We start from the raw sequence: 12,709 nt of genomic DNA, 5'->3' as shown, positions 1-12,709 counted from the left end.
AATATTGCTTTTTATTATTGTTTAATTTAAATGTTTTAGGGCATGCTTTTAAGTGAATGTTTTTTAACTAATGGTTTTTAAGTCGGAACTTTAAGAAAGAAATGTATGCTTTTAAGTGTGTTTGTTAATTGTTTTAATTTCTACATTGGTTGCGTGCTGCCAGATGGCCAAAATAAGTTCTCGCATATTTCCCATTCACTTGTGCGACATCTGTGTGGGAAACCTAAAACATGCGAAAGGGAATTTGTTAGGATAGTTTCGGCTTCCACATAATTCCGCTAGGTGGCGCAAGCTAGCATTTGAAAGTTTATGTAAGTGAAAAAATCATTGAATTCATTGAATGAAATTTAATAAATGTATGAAATCATAATAAAATGTCACACATTGTATATTTAATTATATATCTTCAAACTTTTTTTACGAAATCATTTAAATAAAAATTGTTATGGTTATATCACAAAATGTTGTTTCTAATTATTAACTTGGGCTAAATTCGCTCCTTTAAACCGTGAAATTATAGCCATTAAGCTAAGAACTGGCTGATTTATTCGCCTGCTGAATTGACAGATTACCAAGAGACGCAGAGGCGTCATTAGTCGGGGCAGCAGAAAAGCGGCAGAAACCGCATCGGAAATTGACCAAGGTGTTGAACTTCGGAATTGCATTTTAATTTGGCTTCAGGCTGCAGTTTGCTGTTGTTTTCGCCTCGATTGCAGGTGTCACAGTCGGTTTAAATGTGTTGAAAACCTCAAGTGGTCAATGCTTGCTGCACTTGCACTCGTATTATTACACATAATTGCCCCTTGCCGTTGACATTGTTGCTGTGTGGCAGTTGCACTTGCATTTGCAGTGCAGTGCTGCTGTGCTTGATATTTGCCACCGATAAAACTGTATATATGCGAAAATATATATGGCAACTAAAAGCAAACGGGTTTCTGTAGCCGCCGCCAAGGTTTATGGCCACAAGCGTGTCAATTTAAGCTGCAATTAGGCAGTTAATAAATTTAACAGATTTTACCAGTCAGATACAGATACAGATACAGGTCCAGATGCCAGCTGATTAATGCCACTTTCCCAGCGATTCGGTAGCTGCAACGTAGAAACTCCAAATGGATACCAATCGGATTCGATGCTGGCTGTGGCTATCCGTCATCCATCAAAGGTCTCTTCTTCGGACCAGGAAGCAGATTCGATTCAATTCGTTTCGATCCGGGCTGCCATGGTCAGTTTCAGTTTCAGTCTCAGTCGCAGTCTCAGCCTTAGACTCGGCATCGTGCAACATGTGTGTGGTGTGTTGGCACAGCAGGTGACATTTCCAGGCCAGATCAGGAAAATGTAAATAAATGATCGGACATCGGACGACACCCATGCCCATATCCATACCCATTCACATACCCATACCCATATGATCACCCTGGCTGAACACGACATTGAGCAAGTTGTACCTGGTTATACGGCTATATGTTGCTGTTCATGTTGCTGTTGCTTTGATATACAAAACACTTTTTCATATCGAAATTTGTGATAGGCCGTGATTAATGGCGAGCGACACAAACACTTAATTTGACGCCAGGCCCGTAGCTGGCGCCTTGGGGAAATGGCAGAGATTCGAACGCCAACTCTTCGAGTGCACAGGGAGAATTTCCGAAGAAAAATTGCTAATTTTCCATGTAAAAGATGTAGTTTCTCCCGAAATGATACATAGGTAACAATTTAGACATTTCCCAACATTTAACATCTAAACATTCTACAAAAGACACATCTTTAAATGGTATTGAACAACTAGCAGCACATAAACTACTACTTTATAAGTAATTGGTTTATAAATAATTATTTGGCCATATCCAAAATAGAGACACCTATATTTCTCTCCCTGTTATTTTGAATTTGCTGCTGGTTAGCTGGCTGGGAGAAACAATAATCTCGGGCAAGATTAATTATTGTAATCACATCAACAGCAGAGCCATGCGAACGGATTCGTATTCGTTTTCGGAATGGGAGTCACAGAAAAACCAACACGAAAATGATCAATGATCATCGCTGTGTTTCTCTGTTGATTTTTATAGCGAACGCCCGATCGCCGGCCTGGGTTACACATTTCATTGGCTAATCAAGATGCTAATTTGAAGAAGATTAATTCGTGTGCGAGTTTCTGACTGCCTGCCAGGCATACCCGAAGATTCGTAGATTATAATCTGCTAAGCAAGAGGAAACTGAAGGCTTATTATTAATACAGGCCAACACAGCGCCCAGAAATGTGTCTTGTATTTAATTAAATACGCGCACACTGTGAAAAGGAATTTTGAATGGTAAACCATCTGCTTAGTTACTACTATAGTTAGCTACTTTAATAATTATGAGACATGGAAACAATTTCTTAACATTAAAAATCTTTTATCTTAAACGTTTTATATAGACTTCAATATATTTGTCCCAATTTTTTTGAAGTGTACCTGCCATTTGGCCACATCCCAGAAATGTAGAGAGATTCGGGTGAGTGTTGGCTTGGCAGTGCAGTGACACGCAGATTAATTGAAATTTTATGAGTAGCGCAGACGTAAACAATCAGCGAGACCACCTTTTGCCAGCCCCTTAGGTCATAGGAGCTCGCCAAGATCCCCCTGCTCGGATAGCGTATCCATGTCCAGATTCCAAGCTCCAGCTTCGACTCCGACTCCACTAACTGGCCAAGTCGGCATTGGACAGCTTTGGCTCAGCCCGTGGCCAAAAGAAACTTGCAGCATTATGAAAAATGGACCACAACCACACGCACAGTGGTGTGAAATTTGAAAACCTCATCAACTGGCGAGCAATCAAAATGTAATTTTCAATTTAAATGCTATAACATTTTAACTTGACATAGTCTACTTTTTCTAATCTGAGATCATTCAGTATATCTATATACATATATATTTTAGTAACTTTTCTTTATACCACTGTGCGCTGTGATCCTGCTGACGCGATCGCCACGCTAATTGATAGACTGTGAAATTATTTAACAACGGCTGGAAAGTGAGCTCGGCGTGGCTGCGTGGCTCGAAAGGAGCTTCCAAGCGTGGCCAGTTGGGTCAGATGGCTTTCGACCCGGTCATCAAGTGCCTGGGACGGCACTTCTTTTGGTGGCTCTGGCCCCCTGGCCACTCATCCATCCATCCAGCGGAGGATCGCGGACTCGCGGACTTACGGCTAAGTGAAAAGTGTTAAAAAGCGCAACTCACGGCGGGCAGTTGGGTTGGATTTGAAGACAAATGAGCAGCGTCTTTTGACATTTGCAAAATTTAAAATGTCAGCCAAAAACTGGTGGTCCGACTTCCCATTGACGAAGGTCCCGGATGGGAGGTCCCGGTTCCATGGCGGATAAGTTGCGGAGAATTTAAATTAAAACTCAGGTGAAAGGTTATTAATTCGCAAGTGGAACTGGGGCGTAGCTCGGCTCACTGTTAATACTCGAAATCTGCACTCATTTGGGTTAATGCTGATGGCACTTTGACAGGGATGATGATGATGCGGATATGACGAATGCCAGCGGCGATGATGCCAAATAAAATGGCAACGTCAGATGCGATTGTGTTGGTTTTAATTAATTAGCATATTTAGAGAGAGAGAGAGCTTTCTTTTTAGCAGAGAAATATACAACAATGTTGCAAAATACATAAAGAAATATACGTTGTAATGAACTCTCGACCTGACACCTAAACGAAATATCCATGTTCTTCAAAAGTAAATTGGCTATAAAAAGGGAAATAATGCTGCAAAAGTGGAATGTTATACCTCGTTGAACTCGTCTCTAAATTTCCTATCAATTGGCATTCCAATTGAAGAAAATTTTAATTAACCAATTTGTAACAAATTTTAATGTTGTAACCCCTTGACACGGACACGTGTCATTTTTGGCCAAAAAATTGAAAATAATGCAGCGAAAATAAAATGTTAAACTCGTCTCGAAATTCCCAATCAATTTGCATTCAAAAGTACAAAATTTTAATTTTACAAATTTTTGTCAATTTTTAATGATCATCCAAAAAATATTAGGAATAGTTCGTTTTCGTCGTCAGCTGCTCAAAAGAGTCGGTGGTAACTTGTCAATGCGTATTATTTTGACTGTTTTTGTGCCGCCATACTGAAAAAAAGTAATTTTTTTGATAATTTACTTTTTGCGATATAAACATACATAAAGAAGTAGTTATTCCTTCAAATTATCTACTATAATCTTTGCGTTTTATTGTACCGCAGCTGTAGTGTGAAATTTGCTTAGCTACCCAGGGATCAGGGTTCCAGTTCGAAGTTACGGACAAGATCGGCCTCTGGGTCTTGGGCATGGGCATGGGCATGGAGTGAAGTTAATTCGTGGCCCGAAAGATAGGTAGCCGGGCGAAATGCCAACGAGCCGTGTCCATTTCCACTTGGTAACGGTAAGCGAGGGAAATTCAGCACGCACGACACACAAAACGCGGCGGAGTGGGACCAGGGGCACAAAAATAGGCAACTGTGTGACCATAACTTATGCGCAAATGATTCGATTTGGAGGCGTACGAAATGCAGATACCCCGTGCACGGCTACCCAATAATGGTCGGTCTCTCTACCGAAGAAGCTGTGAAAGTTGCACTGCGACTCGCGGGTGAAAGAGTGGCAAATTTGTAGAAAATTGAATGCCACCTAGCCGTCGTCAGTAGCCAAAGATGGTTGCAGCAAAAGAAAAAAATACAAATTAAATAACTGACCACGTAGGCGGCACACGGATGCCGATGTGTAATTTTTGTGAATTTATTTTATTTGGCAACCGCAAGCTCACTTCATGCACTGCAAAAACATTGAGTGTCTTCGAAAATAAACAAATAAACGGACATTTTGAATGAATGAGTTAAATAAGAAGCTTTTTCATATATGTAAAATATATATAACTTTAGGATCATTACAACATTTTGCTTACTGCCCCCGAATTTTATGAATATATTTTTTAAAGTGACTTTAAAGATGAGCAAAAAGGCAGGAGCAGCAGCAGCCATGGCAGAAAATCACAGAAAATAATTGGCAAGTTGTGGGAAAGATTTCTCCCTGGGCACTTCGTCTAATTGAAATTCCCATGCTCATCGCTCAGCGCCTCTAATGGCGACCCCAGCTGCCACACACACAATCTGAATCTGGCCGGGCCAATTTGAGCCAAATCGCCCAACAGCACGCACTTTTGGCCAAATGCACGCACTCGCACTCGTGGGCTAGAAAAACCAAAAGGGAGCGGGGGTTGGGAAATGGGGGGTGAATGGCGATGTGGCAGGACGAAAGGCCGAAACTCGAACTCTCTGATTGTCTCTGGTTGCATTCAACGGGCATTTTCGGTGCTTTTAATTGTCAGTGACAACCATGCTCCTTCTTTATCTGGCCAGCGATTGCGAAATGGTTCTCATGTGACCCGGGCTTTTAATGCTGCTAACGAAATTTAATTGGCCTCTAAATGATTTTAATTGTGCCACTGATGTTGGCCATAAGTTACATCGCAAATGGCCAGCCATTCTAGATGTTGCAACGCAGATAGGTGCCTCGCTGTGGCACTTCAAAGTGGTGGAGAAAAATAAGTGCAATCGAGGAAAGCTTAGCATTTTCCATATGCTACGTATTTTAAAGGATTCCATTTGAATGTATTCAATTAAAAGTGATTCCCAATTCCGTGTGATATTGAAAGCCTTTAGCTGCCTTCTATTAGCAATAAATATGATAATGCTGAAATACTTTGCCATCTTGGGCATAACAAACTGCACAAAAAAATAAACGATCAACGATCGTCAGTTCACTTCGCATCCGCAATAAATCCGCAACACATCCGCACCGGCATCCGCGTCGGCGTTCTCGTCGCCGTCTTTCATTTCCTTTGATCTCGTAGCGCCGATCAAATCGATCAAATGTAATTTTCGCAGCACGAACGTGCGGCATGGCCAAAAGAGACCAACCGGGCCAACTACGAGAGCGCCAAGTGCTAGCCCTCCGACTTTGGCCCCCTTTGCCCGTTTGCATTTCTTGGCCGTGGCCAAGTACATTTACACCAATTGCACTGATCGATCTGGGTGTAAGTTATATGCCACAGCAGCAGCAGCACCGTGCCAAATTCTTAATAGTTGCGGGCCTACTACGAGAGCATCAAGGCATCCAGAACGTAGAACACAAAACTCAGGGCCAGGAATCACAAGTCAGGAACGAGAAGATTCGAGGAGTGAGAACCGAGAGTAAACAGCTAGCGACAGGGCCAAGACCATCACGATGGCGTTTTGTGGTTAAACTTTGGCTGGGAGTTGAGACTTAGCCAAGAACGGCGGTACACTCGGAGAAATGTGATGGTAAACTACTTGAATTCTACAAATTATGTGTGGCAACAATGTTATCTTAACATACAAAGTTTATATAATATATGGCAACAATGTTATCTTAACATACAAAGTTTATATAATATATATAATATTGGTTTTGTACCAATAAAGTTTTTTCTGCCAGTGTAAGAATGAAGCTTGGACGCTGGCGGTTTCGCTATAATTAAGGACTTTGGTGTAATTTGTACACCTATTTAGGATCGCGTTGATTACAGGCCGGCGTTTTATTGCTTTTGACACCTAAAGGGAAACCGGCTTTGGCCCGCTGCTCCTCCACCTCATCCTTGATAACCACCACCCCCCGATCCTCGTGCCCTGCCCCCTCCTAACCCTTGCCCCCCTTGGAAGCAGCGCGAAAAGCATGAAAAGCAGAACACCCGAGAGTGAGATCCCTCGATTGGCGCACTGAAGTGGATTTATTGGCTGACGTGAGTGTTTAGCGTTGACGGCATAGAACAAAAGGAATCGCCAGTTGACTCAGGCCCTGGGCATCCAGTGCAGCTGGGCGAACTCCCACATCAAGGTCCTCGATGGAGTGGTGCTCCTTCGCCGGATATCCGCCATTATCGCGGGTGGACTTCCTCATCAATTAAAAAAAACCAAAACTATAATATTATATAAATTTTATTAATAGTTCAATCACTTGCATTCCAAAGGTCACCTGTTGTGAAGGCCGTTAAAATCAGCGAATCGTGGCACACAATAATTAAGCGCCAGACACTATAAACATAATTCATTATCGCGCTCGCAGTGCCAGACTAAATATGGTAATTTGTCTAGCCCCGAAAAAAAAGAAGCGGGCTACCAAAATGTGTATCATAAATAATTTGTCAGCAGTTTGCCAATAAGCGAGCTCAATCTGGCGGCATTATCGCCGGCAATTAGTTGCCAATGGCCACTGCCAATTCGAGAGTGTGTGTTAGCCAGTAATGGAAATCAGATGGCGTCGATGGTTATCGCGCGCGAAAAACAATCGCCCGTCGACCGAGCGAGCGACTATTGAAAGCATTTGTCGTCGCCAGTTTTAGTTTTTCGGGGGCGTTTCTCTGCCAGCGGATTCCGCGAAATAACGCCCACACAAATTCGCGGCTCCCTGAACAAATTGCTTTGACACTTTTCCAGCGAATGCCGTCCACTTTGGATACGAAGGGCTGGCGATTCTGACCGGCAACTTGGGCACCTTGGAGCTGGGCAGCTCACAGCGGGTGAGCGACTTCGACACTTGAACGCAGGCGCGGGCAGCTTGAAAAATTGCGGATATGTCACACGATTTTATGGCTATACTATATATGTTTATACTATATAGGGGGCATCCCCGGCAGCAACGGCAACGGCATGTGCAGGAGCAACTGCAGCAGTTGCAGTTGCAGTCACTGCGCTGTCTCCGCGGGCGAATGCTAAATCATCATAAAAATGTTGCAAATCGCAACAGGACTTGCCTCACCATCGCATTTTGCCTCTTTCCCCTTCTTAGCTATACCCTTGCCACAAACTTACCTGTTTCTGATCTGTTCTGGCCCAAACAGTTCGAGGCATTCCTGATTACTTCGTGGGGCAGCGGCACCGTGGTAAGATGCCATTCATAGCCCACTAATTACTTAGGCTTTAGCGCTGAATAGTAAAGTTTGAAGTGGTTACAATAGCAGTAGAGTAGTGCAATATGAAATAAATATAGTTTAAAAGTAGAAATAAAAATGCTTGTAAAAATGCATTACTTAATTAATCCCATATATATATTAATTTGCATTTAAATTGCATTTAGATTGCATGCCCAGCAAACTAGTTCAGCACATGTCGCTGTTAGGCGATTAAGCAAATCCACACCATGCGCTAAATAAACTTCAAAGCACTTTCTATGAACCGAACTAAATGAGAAAGCAATACGATTTGGAATTTTCCCAACTATGAATCTCGAACTACTATGCAAATGAGGCCGTCCACTTAGCGGGCATTCCAGCTGCTCACTTACGGCAAATGACAAGAAGGCTTCACACCTCGGGGAGTCTATTGCCGCTTCGAGGATCAGCCCCTCCCTCCAGAGGATCAGCAGTGGTGGAGCACTTGGAGTGGGCAGCAAATGTGACAGCCTCCGAAGGGAGGGCCCACTGTAGATTACGAGTGCACGGCATGGCAGTTGACTTGATTCGCCGCTGGGCTGCAATGCATTGCACAAAAGTTATGTATTAGCGCTTTTATTGGTGAAATGCACATGTTGCATGCCAACTGCTCGTTCGCATTTGGCCACATTCCACTATTGATGTGGGTAATTAAAAGCACACGATCCTGGGGCTCTGGGCTTTGGCTTCTCAACGCATGCCATCTGCTGAAAACACGGCGACTTGGCATTCTATATCGCATAGAAACGAAAATAAAAGCTGGCTAAATAGGTCTTAATAAATAGTTCTTATTCTGTTTAACCGACAGTTGCTAGTTTCCAACCCGCTGATGTGCAAAACAGAGTTATCAAAGTTGTTGTACGAATGCAAATTACTCGGGGCGTAATTTAAATTCGAAAATGAAGATTTGCGGAGCAAAGTTGTTTCGCACACTGAAAAGAATAGTCTCTTTATATAATATTTAATAGAAATATGTGGTGATTTTATAATTGCAATTTAAAAATATAGTTTTCTATTTCCATTTCTTGCTGAGTGTGTTTATTAGCAAGTTGATAATTTATCAACTCTTGCAATTTGCCAAACTTTTTTTGCTGTGCAGACCTTGGACCTTGGAGCCACAGTTTCTCAGCTCCTCACTTCAATCAGTAATCACAAAATTTGCTGGCTGAAAGAGGAACAAAACCTGTACACGTTTGGCGGCAACTTGGCAAAGGCAGCTTCCCGGCCTTCGATTCCATGGCCGGCATCCTTTGAGCCTTTTGCCAAATTACCGCGCATTTAATTTCCACTTTGATGTTGCATGCGGCAAGCACTTCAAGCCCGTCGATGTGTTGCGCATTTTTTCGTCTTCTGTCAGCGCGACGCAGCAACTGAAAAGCCCCACGAAATCCGATTTGCATGTAAATTTTCCAGCTCGTCTTGATCTCTTGCCCGCTGCTGTTCGCTCATAATTACGCCAACAAATTGGAGTTTGATTTTCGGCAGTTTGGGAATGGGTGGGTCCTCTGCCAAAAGTTCAATGGTGTGTGGGCCAGAATTTATGGACACTTTTGATGGCAGCGAGACGACTCACAACGCCAGCGGCCAAATGGCCACATTGCCAAATGGCCGAATTCGATGCCGGATTTGTTTGTTGTGCTTTTTGGCGCTTCGAAGCTGCAAGCCGTTGACAACATGTTGTTGGCGCATTTCGAGCGGTATTATGATAATTTTATGGCAAATCATTTTGTTTACAATTTTACAGCCCCACGAACGCGGCACGCCCAAATTAAGACTGCCATGTGGGCGGTGCACAAAATGCTGCGAATGATTATCGATTTTACATGGCAAATTACAGGTTGTGAGTGTCAATTTGGATAAACTTTTGATCCCATGGAAGCGCGGTGAATTTGAATGCTCACTATAGATGCATCTAAACCTGTTTAGCCGCGGATTAGTGCTCTTTCATATACGTTAACTTACTTAAGATGAACTTATAAAGTTTAAGATGCTTTTGTTTGACTTTTATTGAACTAACAGATTAACATATTTACTTAGTTTATTTTAATATAATGTAGGAGTATAAATGCTACCTATTGTGTGTCTCAGCTTGGCAATTGGCTGGCTCACTTTTGCGTGGTAGAAACCCGTCGGTGGATCATCGCCAATTTGTGGCGACTCTTTGCGAGGTTCGACCCACTCGAACAAACCACCTCCACATCGACAACCGCGACAACCACTCGGCTGCAAACCGGCCTCGAAAGTGGGCAGAGCCACAAAGAGATCCACTCAAGAGGAGCCGCCAAGTTGGGGCCACAAAGCCACTTCTATACATGACAAGTACACACACCGATCTGGTTTTCTTCTTTTTTGTTTTCAGGGGTGGTGGTCTGGTGGTCTGGTCCAACACTTTGGTTTTGGGAACGAGCGCTAAAGAGCTGCTGATGCTGATGCCAAACGAGGCAGAAGAAGCCACCCGAAGACTGCAAACCAGTTTCTTCAGCGCGACTCAGGCCCAAAACGAGTTGCCAGCGAAGATTACAATTTGTGGGCATTTTTTTTTCGGCATTTAGCTTTTGGCGAGCTGAACGAATCAGTGCCAATGAGGTTGGAATACATGCGGAGATGGAGCCGAGGCTACGCCCACTTGGAGCTACAAAGAGCTGGCCAGGAAAATGGCTGCTTATTTTCCCAGTTTTAAACACAAGCAGTTACTGCTTAACTTAATATTTCTGCTAAATGGATTTAATACTAACAATGACTAAGATCTATTGAAGAACATATACAATACATATTTAGGGAGTATATGCAATGCTTATTCTTTGCTTTAAAGAGATAAACCCACAAGAATTGGTATCAGCTTACTTGTTCTTACAGCCAGTGAAGCGCAAAGTCTGAGAACATTCCCTTTACCAGCGGATATGCAATTAATTTTACTAAAATTACCCAGCTCCATTTGTGATATCCCTGAAATGGGATTACCATAGGGCACAAAAAACCCCTGATGGATGGATGATCGATACAGTGTGTGTGTGGTTTTTCACACTTTTTTACTTCACGCCTTCCTGCACTTGCCTTCGTCTTCGAAAGGGGGCGTGGTCTGTGTCATTTCCCCGGCAATTTGGTCCGCTTCTCCGGGGCCTGAGTTCATCTAATTTCCCGGTGGAACTTTCCTCGCAATTAAGCACGCTTTCTGCCCAATTTTTACGTTTCACAAGCAGTGCACGCATCTCATGTAAAACGATGCCACATGTGTGCGCCAGTATCTCTCGGATTGTGTGTGCATGTATCTTAAAGTATAAGTATCTGTGACTGTTCACGTTAAGCGGAAGATCGGTTTTGGCTCGCTTTTCACTCGGAATCTTCTTGTGCATTTCGTATATCTGGGTATCTGCTCTGCGCCCTTTGTTTTTTAACAAATATGAAATTATCCGAGCTGTCGAAAGTACATGGAAAAATATTCGTTTTGGTTTGCATGAAATTATTTTGGATTTTCTACGCTTCTCAGGGTTACAGATGTGAGAGGTGAAATGGTGTTTTGTAGGTGATTTTCCTTTAATACAATAGTTGAGTATTGAAACTAAAATTGGAACCTATTTAAAAAAGTATCTAAAGATTCTTATTTTAGATGTTATTACCTGTAATCTCCATACATAAATATCAGAAATTTAACTTGTGCTATGAATGGCAAAAAACTGTACACTTTAATACTGCACCCTTTAGCTGATCATAATCTCAGCTTTTCCCTTTCGTAGAAGAAGTTGCCTGTCACAAATATTTCGCCCGTTCCAGCGGCTGTGGCAATTTGCATACCAACTGCACCCGGCCGTATGTCAAAAAATGTGAAAGTTTAATATAGAAAATGCTCAAAGCCCCGGGTCCTGGGCCCAAAAGTTCCCCACCACGAGGATGCCAATCCATTGACTGACAAGGACAAGTCGTGTGCGACAGTTGACAGCTGCTGCCTGCTGGCTGCCACCGTTTGAATCTCTCCAGCAATCCACTGCACTGTACTCCACTCCCGATGCCGAGTCCAGTCCTGGGTGGTCGCCGCCACGGGATGCCCACCGTACAGTAGTCACTAATGGGTGGCTGCTGATGGTTTTGGAGGTGGTTCTGGTGTTGGTGGTGGTGGTGGGGCAGCTCCAATGGCGCCAGGCGGAGCTTGGACAAATGACAGTGGACGACTGCAGCTGATGAATTTATGCGGAAGCCGCGATGAGAAATGCATTTTTCATAATAAATTGAAGGAGAGTGGGCACGTTGGCAGCCAGTGGAGTATCAGATTTTTCAATTAAATTTTAAATACTACAGTAGATAACAGATACATGGGCAATTATCTACTAATTGAAATTTGCATGGGGTGTGCTTTAAAAATACATTAAAAATATATTTTAGCTTGTGTTAAAACACAAGGTATCCTAGCATTATAGAAATCAATTAATTAGGTTTATTTACTGTGCTATTTTGAAGTTGCCTACGTATTTCCAGTAGTGGGCAATAAATTTCCATCGGGAGAAAACAAACTGTCAGACATTTTTATCAGCAATTAATCGTGTTAATCAAATGCCTTGTCAGCATCATTTACCAAGAAACGAATTTACGTAATGCCTCGCGATCCATTACGGCTAACAAGAGTTGAGTGAAAAGCTCTTTCGAAACGCCATTGCCGATGGCCAATCAATCAATGACAGCGACCTCAGCTCAATCGGGGTTCGATTTTCGGGTTTCGATTTTGAAGCCAAGTTAGAAAC

This window comes from Drosophila yakuba, chromosome 2L, assembly GCF_016746365.2.
Source record: "Drosophila yakuba strain Tai18E2 chromosome 2L, Prin_Dyak_Tai18E2_2.1, whole genome shotgun sequence".
In the NCBI taxonomy this organism is placed as follows: Eukaryota; Metazoa; Arthropoda; class Insecta; order Diptera; family Drosophilidae; genus Drosophila; species Drosophila yakuba.
The sequence above is the reverse complement of the archived record's forward strand: the minus strand, read 5'-3'. Positions refer to the sequence as shown.